Below are 10,057 nucleotides of genomic sequence, written 5' to 3'. Positions count from 1 at the left end.
AAGTTTAAAAAATTTTTAAAGTAAAAAGCATGATATAGTAGACCCCCTTTTAAACATTTTTTTAAGATTTTATTTATTTTGATTTTTTATTTGGAAAGAGGGAGGAGAGAGAGAGAGAAAGAGAGGAAGAAAGAGGGGGAGAAGCAGGAAGCATCTACTCATAGTTGTGGCTTCCTGTATGTACCTTGATGGGGCAAGCCCAAGCATTTGAATTGGCAACCTCAGAGTTCCAGGTCAGTGCTTTTATCCATGCTTTATCTACTGTGCTACCACAGGTCAGGCAATGCTTTTATTTTATTTTATTTTAAAATTCATTTTAGAGAGGGCAGAGAGATAGAGAGAGGGAGGATCAGGAAGCATCAACTCCCCTGTGTGCCTTGACCTGGCAAGCCTAGGATTTCAAACCGGCGACCTCAGTGTTCCAGGTCAACATTTTATCCGCTGCACCACCAGGTTGATGCTTAATCTACTGTGCAACCACAGGCCAGGTAAATTTTTTTCTTCTTATAAAGACATCAGTTATATTGGATTAGGACCCATCCTAATAATCTCATCTTAATTTGATTACATCTAAAAGACCCTATTTCCAAATAAGGTCACATTCATAGGTAGCAGGGATCAGAACATATTTTTGGGGAGATTGGGGGCAGAATTCTATCTATACCTTTGTATTGGTGAAAACTACAAAGGGAGACATGGGAGACAAACCAAAAACACGAAACTGATGGGTTCCAAAAGGAAAGTTCATTTTATTTTTTTATTTTTTTTTGTTTTTTGGGTTTTTTTTTAAAGTTTTTTTTTTTTTACAGAGGCAGAGATAGACAGGGACAGACAGACAGGAACGGAGAGAGATGAGAAGCATCAATCATCAGTTTCTCGTTGAGCATTGCGACTTCTTAGTTGTTCATTGATTGCTTTCTCACATGTGCCTTGACCGCGGGCCTTCAGCAGACCGAGTAACCCCCTGCTGGAGCCAGCGACCTTGGGTCTAAGCTGGTGAGCTCTTTGCTCAAGCCAGATGAGCCCGCGCTCAAGCTGGCGACCTCAGGGTCTCGAACCTGGGTCCTTCCACATCCCAGTCCGATGCTCTATCCACTGCGCCACCACCTGGTCAGGCAAGGAAAGTTCATTTTAAAATCGCTTGGGGCAAGTGGGCTGAGACCAGCAAAAGGGTGTCAGCCCCCACAATAGCTGCGGGAGTGAGCATTTGATATAGGGGTTACTGACATTGGGGTTGCCATCTGGACATACTTAGATTAGCATATCCGGGTTGGTGCCTTGGTTACAGACTGTCTCCTTTTTCCAACCCTCAGGCCTCTCAGGATGGCCTTGTCTCAAAGATATTTTTCAGAACCTTCCCAGGGCAGGGGGGAGGGAGGGGGAGTTGCTTAAGGGGAGGGGGAGGTTGGGCGAGAGAAATGTTCAGTGAAGAAATTGCTGGGAGGCAGGTGAGGGGAATCCGAGTTTCACAGGAGTCAATTTAACTCTAACAGAAATCTATCTATTTATATAATGAAATGTTTATAATTTACTATAGGTATTTTACACTTTATTTTTGACAGAGACAAAGAGAGTTAGAGAGGGACAGATAGGGACAGACAGACAGGAAGGGAGAGAGATGAAAAGCATCAAGTCTGTTGCAGCTCCTTAGTTGTTCAGTGATTGCTTTCTCATATGTTCCTTGACTGGGGGGCTACAGTAGAGTGAGTGACCCCTTGCTCAAGCCAGTGACCTTTGGGCTCAAACCAATGACCATGGGGTCATGTCTATGATCCCATGCTCAAGCCAATGACCCCACACTCAAGCTGGTGAGCCTGTGCTTAAGCAGGACGGGCCACAATCAAGCTGGCGACCTTGAGGCTTCGAACCTGGGTCCTCCATGTCCCAGTCTGACACTCTATCCACTGCACCACCTCCTGGTCAGACGATATTACACTTTTATTACAACCTGTTAAGTTTTTTTTTTTTTCCCATTGATGGAGGCAGGGGGCGGGAGGGAGAAAGGGAGAGAAGCACCAACTTGTTCCACTTAGTTGTTCTATCTAGTTGTGCACTTATTTTATTTTTATTTTTTATTTTTTTAATTGTGCACTTATTGATCGCTTCTCTTATGTGCCCTGACCAGGGAGCAAAACTGTGACCTCGGTTTGCCAGGACGACGCTTTACCCCATGAGCCGGCCAGCCATGGCAAAACCTATTCCGTTTTGTTCTTTAACTTTTTTTTAAATGTTGATTTTATTGATTTTAGAGAGAGACACAGAGACAGACACAGGAACATTGATCTGATCCTGTATGTGCCCTGACTGGGGATCAAACCAGCAACCTCTGCACTTCAGGACAATGCTCCAACCAACCAAGCTATCCAGCCAGGGTAGTTTGATTTGTTGTTTTTTTTTTAATGAGAGGAGGAGAGATAGCGAGACAATGCCCACATGAGTCCCCACAAGGATCCACCTGGCAACTCCTCTAGGGCTGATGCTTGGACCAATCAAGCCACTGACTGCCAGAGGGGAAGAGAAGTGAATGGTTGCTCCTCATGTGTATCCTGACTGGGGACTAAACCCAAGACATCTGCATGCCAGGCAAACACTCTATCTACTGAGCCAACAAGCCGAAACCAAAACTTATTAGTTTTTAAATCTCCATTTATCACTTGACTCCCATAAATTCCTATTACCAGTAGCCCATGTCTACAAAATGGCTTAGAAAATATAGTTAAAAGTGTTACAAAGCCACCCAACTGGTGGTGGCGAAGTGTATAGCAGGGATAGTCAACCTTTTTATACCTACTGACCACTTTTGTATCTCTGTTACTAGTAAAATTTTCTAACCGCTCACCGGTTCCACAGTAACGGTGATTTATAAAGTAGGGAAGTAACTTTACTTTATAAAATTTATAAAGCAGAGTTACAGCAAGTTAAAGCATGTAATAATTTCTTACCAAGTACTTTATGTCAAATTTTCACTAAGTTTAGCAGAATAAATTTTTTCTTTTTTTAATATTTTTCTGAAGTTGGAAACGAGGAGGCAGTCAGACAGACTCCCGCATGCGCCCGACCATGATCCACCCGGCATGCCCACCAGGGGGCAATGCTCTGCCCATCCGGGGCGTCACTCTGTTGCAACCAGAGCCATTCTAGCGCCTGAGGCAGAGGCCCTAGAGCCATCCTCAGCGCCTGGGCCAACTTTGCTCCAATGGAGCCTTGGCTGCAGGAGGGGAAGAGAGAGACAGAGGAAGGAGAGGGGGAGGGGTGGAGAAGCAGATGGGTGCTTCTCCTGTGTGCCCTGGCCAGGAATCGAACCCGGGACTCCTGCACGCCAGGCCGACGCTTTACCACTGAGCCATCCGGCCAGGGCTCAGAATAAATCTTTATAAAACAACTTACTCTAATTAAATCTATCTTTTTATTTATACTTTGGTTGCTCTGCTACACCCACCATGAAAGCTGGAATGCCCACTAGTGGGTGGAAGGGACCAGGTTGACTACCATAGAGCATCAGCCCTGTAACACTGAGGGCCCCAGTTTGAAACCCTGAGGTTGCTAACTTTAGTGCAGGCTTTCCAGCTTGAGTGCAGGGTCTCTGGCTTGAGCACAGGACCATGGGCATGATCCCAAGGTTGCTGGCTTGAGCTCTCCGGTCAAGGCACGTATGGGAGCAATAAAAAAAACAACTAAAGGGAAGTAACTATGAGTTGATGCTTCTCATCTCTCTCCACCCTTCTTGCCTCTCTCTCTCTCTCTCTAAAGAAAAAAAAAAAAAGCCTGACCTGTGGTGGCGCAGTGGATAAAGCGTTGACCTGGAAATGCTGAGGTCGCCGGTTCAAAACCCTGGGCTTGCCTGGTCAAGGCACATATGGGAGTTGATGCTTCCAGCTCCTCCCTACCTTCTCTCTCTGTCTCTCTCTCTCTCCTCTCTCTCTCCCTCTCTCTCTCTCTCTCTCTCCCTTTCTCTCTCCTCTCTAAAATGAATAAATAAATTTTTTTTTTTTTTTTTTTTTTTTTTTATATTTCTGAAGCTGGAAACAGGGAGAGACAGTCAGACAGACTCCCGCATGCGCCCGACCGGGATCCACCCGGCACGCCCACCATGAGGCGACGCTCTGCCCACCAGGGGGCGATGCTCTGCCCATCCTGGGCGTCGCCATGTTGCGACCAGAGCCACTCTAGCGCCTGGGGCGGAGGCCGCAGAGCCATCCCCAGCGCCCGGGCCATCTTTGCTCCAATGGAGCCTTGGCTGCGGGAGGGGAAGAGAGAGACAGAGAGGAAGGCGTGGCGGAGGGGTGGAGAAGCAAATGGGCGCTTCTCCTGTGTGCCCTGGCCGGGAATCAAACCTGGGTCCTCCGCACGCTAGGCCGACGCTCTACCGCTGAGCCAACCGGCCAGGGCCTAAATAAAAAAAATTAAAAAAAAAAAGAAAAAAAAAAAGTGCTACAGAGCCATGACAGATATTCAGAGCTCAATCTGATGCCTTTCCAGCAACCTTAAGAGTTATGCGGTCCTAACAGGAAGAACAGTAAGGCTTGAGACTAGAATGAGTGGCACACAGATCTGTGTTCCATGGATCTCCTCCTGACCACATTTTAGAATCACTTGAGGAGGATTTTATAATAATCCCAACATCTCAGCTCCACCCTAGACCAATTAATCAGAGTCTCTGAAGGTGAGGCGTGGGCACCATATTCGCTGAAAAGCTCCCCAGATAATTCTAATGTTCAAGTGGGATGGAGAACCACTGCCTTGGTTAATGGTGAGCAGTCACCTGGGTGGAGGTAATTATGTAGTCCTGAAACCCAGGGACCTCATCTACTGAATAACTGCTTTCCACCCCTTTTGAATTACAAAGTCTCACTTTTGACAGTTTTTCTGATTAGCTGTGGCTGACAAATGAACTGCCGCATGGGTATATACCCAAGAGAATTGAATACAAGGTCTCAAGAAGATACTGGTACACCCATGTTCACAGCAGCACTGTTTTTTAAAAATTTTTCTGAGGGAAAGATTTGTTGTTTCACTTATTTATACATTTATTTGTTGATTCTTGTATGTGCCCTGACTGGGGATCAAACCCGTGATCTTGGCATATGGGAAGATGCTCCAACCAACTGAGCTACCTGGCCAGAGCCTTAGAAGCAAAATTGACAATGGTCAAAGGCAGAAACAAGCCAATGCCTATTGATGGGTGAACGGATAAACAAAATGTGATCTATACTTACAATGGAATATATTCAGCCTTAGAAAGGAAGGAAATTCTAACATATGCTACACATGAACCTTGTGGACATCATGCTAAGTGAAATAAGACAGTCACAAAAGGACAAATACTGTCTGATTTCACCAATATGAAGTATTTAGAATAGTAAAACTCATGGAAACAGAAGTAGAATGGTGTTTTCCAGGGCTGGTGAAGGGCAAAATGGGCAGATGTTTAATAAGTATAGAGTTTTAGGGTTTTAAATTTTTTTCTAGCCCTGGCCAGTGGCTCAGTGAATAGAGCATTGACCTAGCATATGGATGTCCCAGGTTCAATTCCTGGTTAGGGCACCCAAGAGAAGCAACCATCTGCTTCTCCCCCACCCATTCTCTCCCTCCTTCCCTCTCACAGTCAGTGACTCGAGTGATTTGAGCAAGGTCTGGGCACTGAGGATACCTCTGTTAGAGTGCAGCAACCTCAGGAACTAAAAATAGCTTGGTACTGGAGCATTAGCCCCAAATGGGGTTGCTGGGTGAATTCTGGTTGGGGCACATGGTTAATCTTAGGCCCTGGCCAGTTGGCTCAGTGGTAGAGCATTGGTCTGGTGTGCAGGAGTCCCGGGTTCAATTCCTGGCCAGGGCACACAGGAGAAGCACCCATCTGCTTCTCCACCGTTCCCCCTCTCCTTCCTCTCTGTCTCTCTCTTCCACTCCCGCAGCCAAGACTCCATTGGAGCAAAGCTGGCCCAGGCTCTGAGGATGGCTCCGTGGCGTCTGCCTCAGGCGCTAGAATGGCTCTGGTTGCAACAGAGCAACATCCCAGATGGGCAGAGCATCGCCCCCTGGTGGGCATGCTGGGTGGATCCCGGTTGGGCGCATGCAGGAGTCTGTCTGACTGCCTCCCCGTTTCCAACTTCAGAAAAATACATACATACATACATACATACATAAATAAATAAATAAATAAAAATTGTCAAATAGTTTATGACCTGTGGTGGCACAGTGGATAAAGTGAAGACCTGGAATGCTAAGGTTGCCGGCCGGTTTGAAGTTCAAGACTTGCCTGGTCAAGGCACATATGCGAGTTGATGCTTCTTGCTCCTACCCCCTTCTCTCTCTCTTTCTCTCTCTCTCCTCTCTAAAGTGAATAAATAAAAGTTTTTTAAAAATTGTTAAATATGCCTGATGAAGTGGTGGCGCAGTTGATAGAGCACGGGACTGGGATGCAGAAGACCCAGGTTCAAGACCCTGAAGTTGCCAGCTTGAGTGCGGGCTCATCTGGTTTGAGCAAAAGCTCACCAGCTTGAGCCCAAGGTCACTGGCTCAAGCAAGGGGTTACTCAGTCTGCTCAAGGCCCGTGGTCAAGGCACATATAGGAAAACAATCAATGAACAACTAGGGTGTTGCAACGCGCAACGAAAAACTAATGATTGATGCTTCTCATCTCTCCATTCCTGTCTGTCTGTCCCTATCTATCCCTCTCTCTGACTCTCTCTCCCTGTCTCTGTAAAAAAAAAAAAATTGTTCAATAGGTTATCTATTCTTATTTTGTTCCAGATCAGTACTGTGAGGTTGGTTGGCAATAGGGGAAGGTCACATTAGGAACCAGGCCCGGGAACTTTGGCTGGAATCGCCCACACCCATGTGCGCCAAAAGAAACTTCCCAAGAGGGTGATAGGTACTCAACATAATCAAATGTCAAAATAATCTGGAGAAGTTTTCTCTGAACCTATGTATCCTGATTGATTAATGTCACCCCATTAAAATTAATAAAATAAATAAATAAATAAATAAATAAATAAAGTAACTTCCAAGAGCCCTTTGAAAAAGAATGATTGTCGCCTGACCAGGCGGTGGCGCAGTGGATAGAGTGTTGGACTGGGACGCGGAGCATCCAGGTTCAAGACCCCGAGGTCTCCAGCTTGAGTGCGGGCTCATCTGGTTTGAGCAAAAGCTCACCGGCTTGAGCCCAAGGTCGCTGGCTCGAGCAAAGGGTTACTCAGTCTGTTGAAAGTCCGTGGTCAAGGCATATATGAGAAAGCAATCAGTGAACAACTAAGGTGTTGCAACACGCAACGAAAAACTAATGATTGATGCTTCTCATCTCTCCGTTCCTGTCTGTCTGTCCCTGTCTATTCCTCTCTCTGACTCTGTAAAAAAAAAAGAAATTTTGCCACATCATATCCCCCGACCATCCTACTGACGCTATAAATTACCACCCCCCACCCTGGGCGGGAGAATCCATGCGGCTTCTCTGGCTTATTTTGCAGACCAGAGAATCTCATCCGGGATGTGCTCTACTAAATAAAGCTTTTGTTGTTCCACACTTGGTGGCTATGCCCTTGTTTCTTCGTTGGTGGGGAAAATACCTTACATTTGGTGCCCCAAACCTGGGAGGAGCTTGAAGTCCACATGGGACTGTTCCTCTCCCCTTCCCTTCCAAGGAAGAACAGGACCTCTGACTTTCCACCCACTTTGGCACACAATGCGGTAAGTCCCCTGCCTCCAGCCTCCCCTGTTCTTTCTGCCAAGACTCTCTGTCCGTAATCACAGCTGTGTCAGGGACCTCTTATCCATTCTGAGTGCGTGTGTGCCCCTGGAGACGTCCCAGACACACCCACTCTACCTAACCGTTCAGTGACCAGAGCTTGAGTTGCAGGATGCCAATTCTCATCTCTGATCGCTCCAAGGGCTGAGGGTGACCATAGAAGCACAGGAATCTATTTTTTTTTAAAGATTTTTTTATTTATTCATTATAGAGAGGAGAGAGAGAGAGAGAGAAGGGGGGAGGAGCAGGAAGCATCAACTCCCATATGTGCCTTGACCAGGCAAGCCCAGGGTTTTGAACCGGCAACCTCAGCGTTTCCAGGTTGATGCTTTATCCACTGCGCCACCACAGGTCAGGCCGAAGCACAGGAATCTAAACCTGACTTAAAAACACTCCTGGAGTGCTTTATCCGGAATCTCTCCCTCCCTAAAGAAGAAGAAACTGATCTTCTCCGATGTGGCCAGGCCACTATACCCACTGGATGATTGAACCAGGTGGCCTCCTGAAGGGACTTTCAATTTTAACATCCTCATCAATTTAACTATTGCCAAAGAATTGGGAAATGGTTGGAGATCCCTTACATTCAGGGTTTCTAGTATTTTTTTTTTCATTTTTCTGAAGCTGGAAACGGGGAGGCAGTCAGAGACTCCTGCATGCACCCGACCGGGATCCACCCGGCATACCCACCAGGGGGTGATGCTCTGCCCATCTGGGGCATCGCTCTGTTGCATCCAGAGCCATTCTAGCACCTGAGGCAGAGGCCACAGAGCCATCCTCAGTGCCCGGGCCATCTTTGCTCCAATGGAGCCTTGGCTGCGGGAGGGGGAAGAGAGAGACAGAGAGGAAGGAGAGGGGGAGGGGTGGAGAAGCAGATGGGCGCTTCTCCTATGTGCCCTGGCCGGGAATCGAACCCGGGACTTCTGCACGCCAGGCCGACGCTCTACCACTGAGCCAACCAGCCAGGGCCAAGGTTTCTAGTATTTGCACTCCCGTCCTAATCTCTGTGCTGCCTGCTACACAGCACAGGCCCTTTTTGGCCAGAGAAACCTCAGCTAAACCCTCCACTCCTGATCTTTCCTCCTTCAACAACCCCCAGCTCTCTCCCCCTCCTACCCAACCCCTGGGGCGCCCCTCTCTTGGGACCCCTCTCTAGTCCCTCTGCGGACATCTTCCACTCGGGTCTCTTCCCTCCAGGAAGCCCCCACCCCACCGGCCAGGAGCCCCTCCTTTCTCCATTGTGCTCTTAAGCCCCTCCCCCATCAGGCCCTCCTCCGCTGGCCATTGGCCCTCATGCGGGTTTGCAGGGCTCCTGACCCCATGGCACAACCCCAGTCTTCTTCTTTTTTTTTTTTTTTTAAGAGTATTATTATTATTTTTAAATTTTATTTATTTATTCATTTTAGAGAGGAGAGGGAGAGACAGAGAGAGGAGAGACAGAGAGAGAGAAGGTGGGGAGGAGCTGGAAGCATCAACTCCCATATGTGCCTTGACCAGGCAAGCCCAGGGTTTCAAACTGGCGACCTCAGCATTTCCAGGTCGACACTTTATCCACTGTGCCACCACAGGTCAGGCAACCCCAGTCTTCTTACAGGAAGGCCTGACCCTGTCCTGCCTCTTGCTCCGGCGTTTCAGCCAGATCTGGGTGCTGGGCTCCCCAAGAGCCCTCCTTCTCTTATTTTCAACCCCCAAACCCCTATCTGAGACCTGTGAACATGGCATTTAAAGTTTTTAATGGTTGCGAATAGTAGAAAGAGGCCAAGGCTGCTTGCCAGGCCCGCATGTAGCAAAAGGTAACTCTCCAAAACAGCCCTGAGGCTGGCAGAGCAACAGGAGCAAGGCATAGAAAGTGCCTGACCCAAGTCCGGGCTGCAAAGAGGAACCCCACCAGGAGCTTGCTTTAAATGTGGCAGGGAGGGTCACTGGTCCCGGCAGTGCCCCTTCCTGTGGCCGCCCACTGAGCCCTGCCCTAACTGTAAGCAGCCCAGTCACTGGCAGAGTGATTGACCCTTTTGGGCAACAGGCTCTTATAAGCCACCCAAATGTGAGGCCAAGCCAGCCAGGCGGGCCCATTGCTCAAACTCCTAGGCCTCATGGACGACTGACGCAGCCCAGACTTGAAGACCCCCATCACCCTCACCAAGCCCAGGGTAATAGTTCAGGGAGCGGGTAAGTCCATCTCATTTCTTGTGGACCCAGGGCTACCTTCTCTGTTTTGCCATCACACCCTGGACCTCTATTTCCCTCACAGGTCTTGGTTATGGGAGTGTATGGGACCCCTTCTTTTCCCCTTTGCACACCACCCCTGACATGCAGTTT

This window comes from Saccopteryx bilineata, chromosome 3, assembly GCF_036850765.1.
Source record: "Saccopteryx bilineata isolate mSacBil1 chromosome 3, mSacBil1_pri_phased_curated, whole genome shotgun sequence".
NCBI lineage: Eukaryota > Metazoa > Chordata > Mammalia > Chiroptera > Emballonuridae > Saccopteryx > Saccopteryx bilineata.
This window is presented reverse-complemented; position numbering follows the sequence as displayed.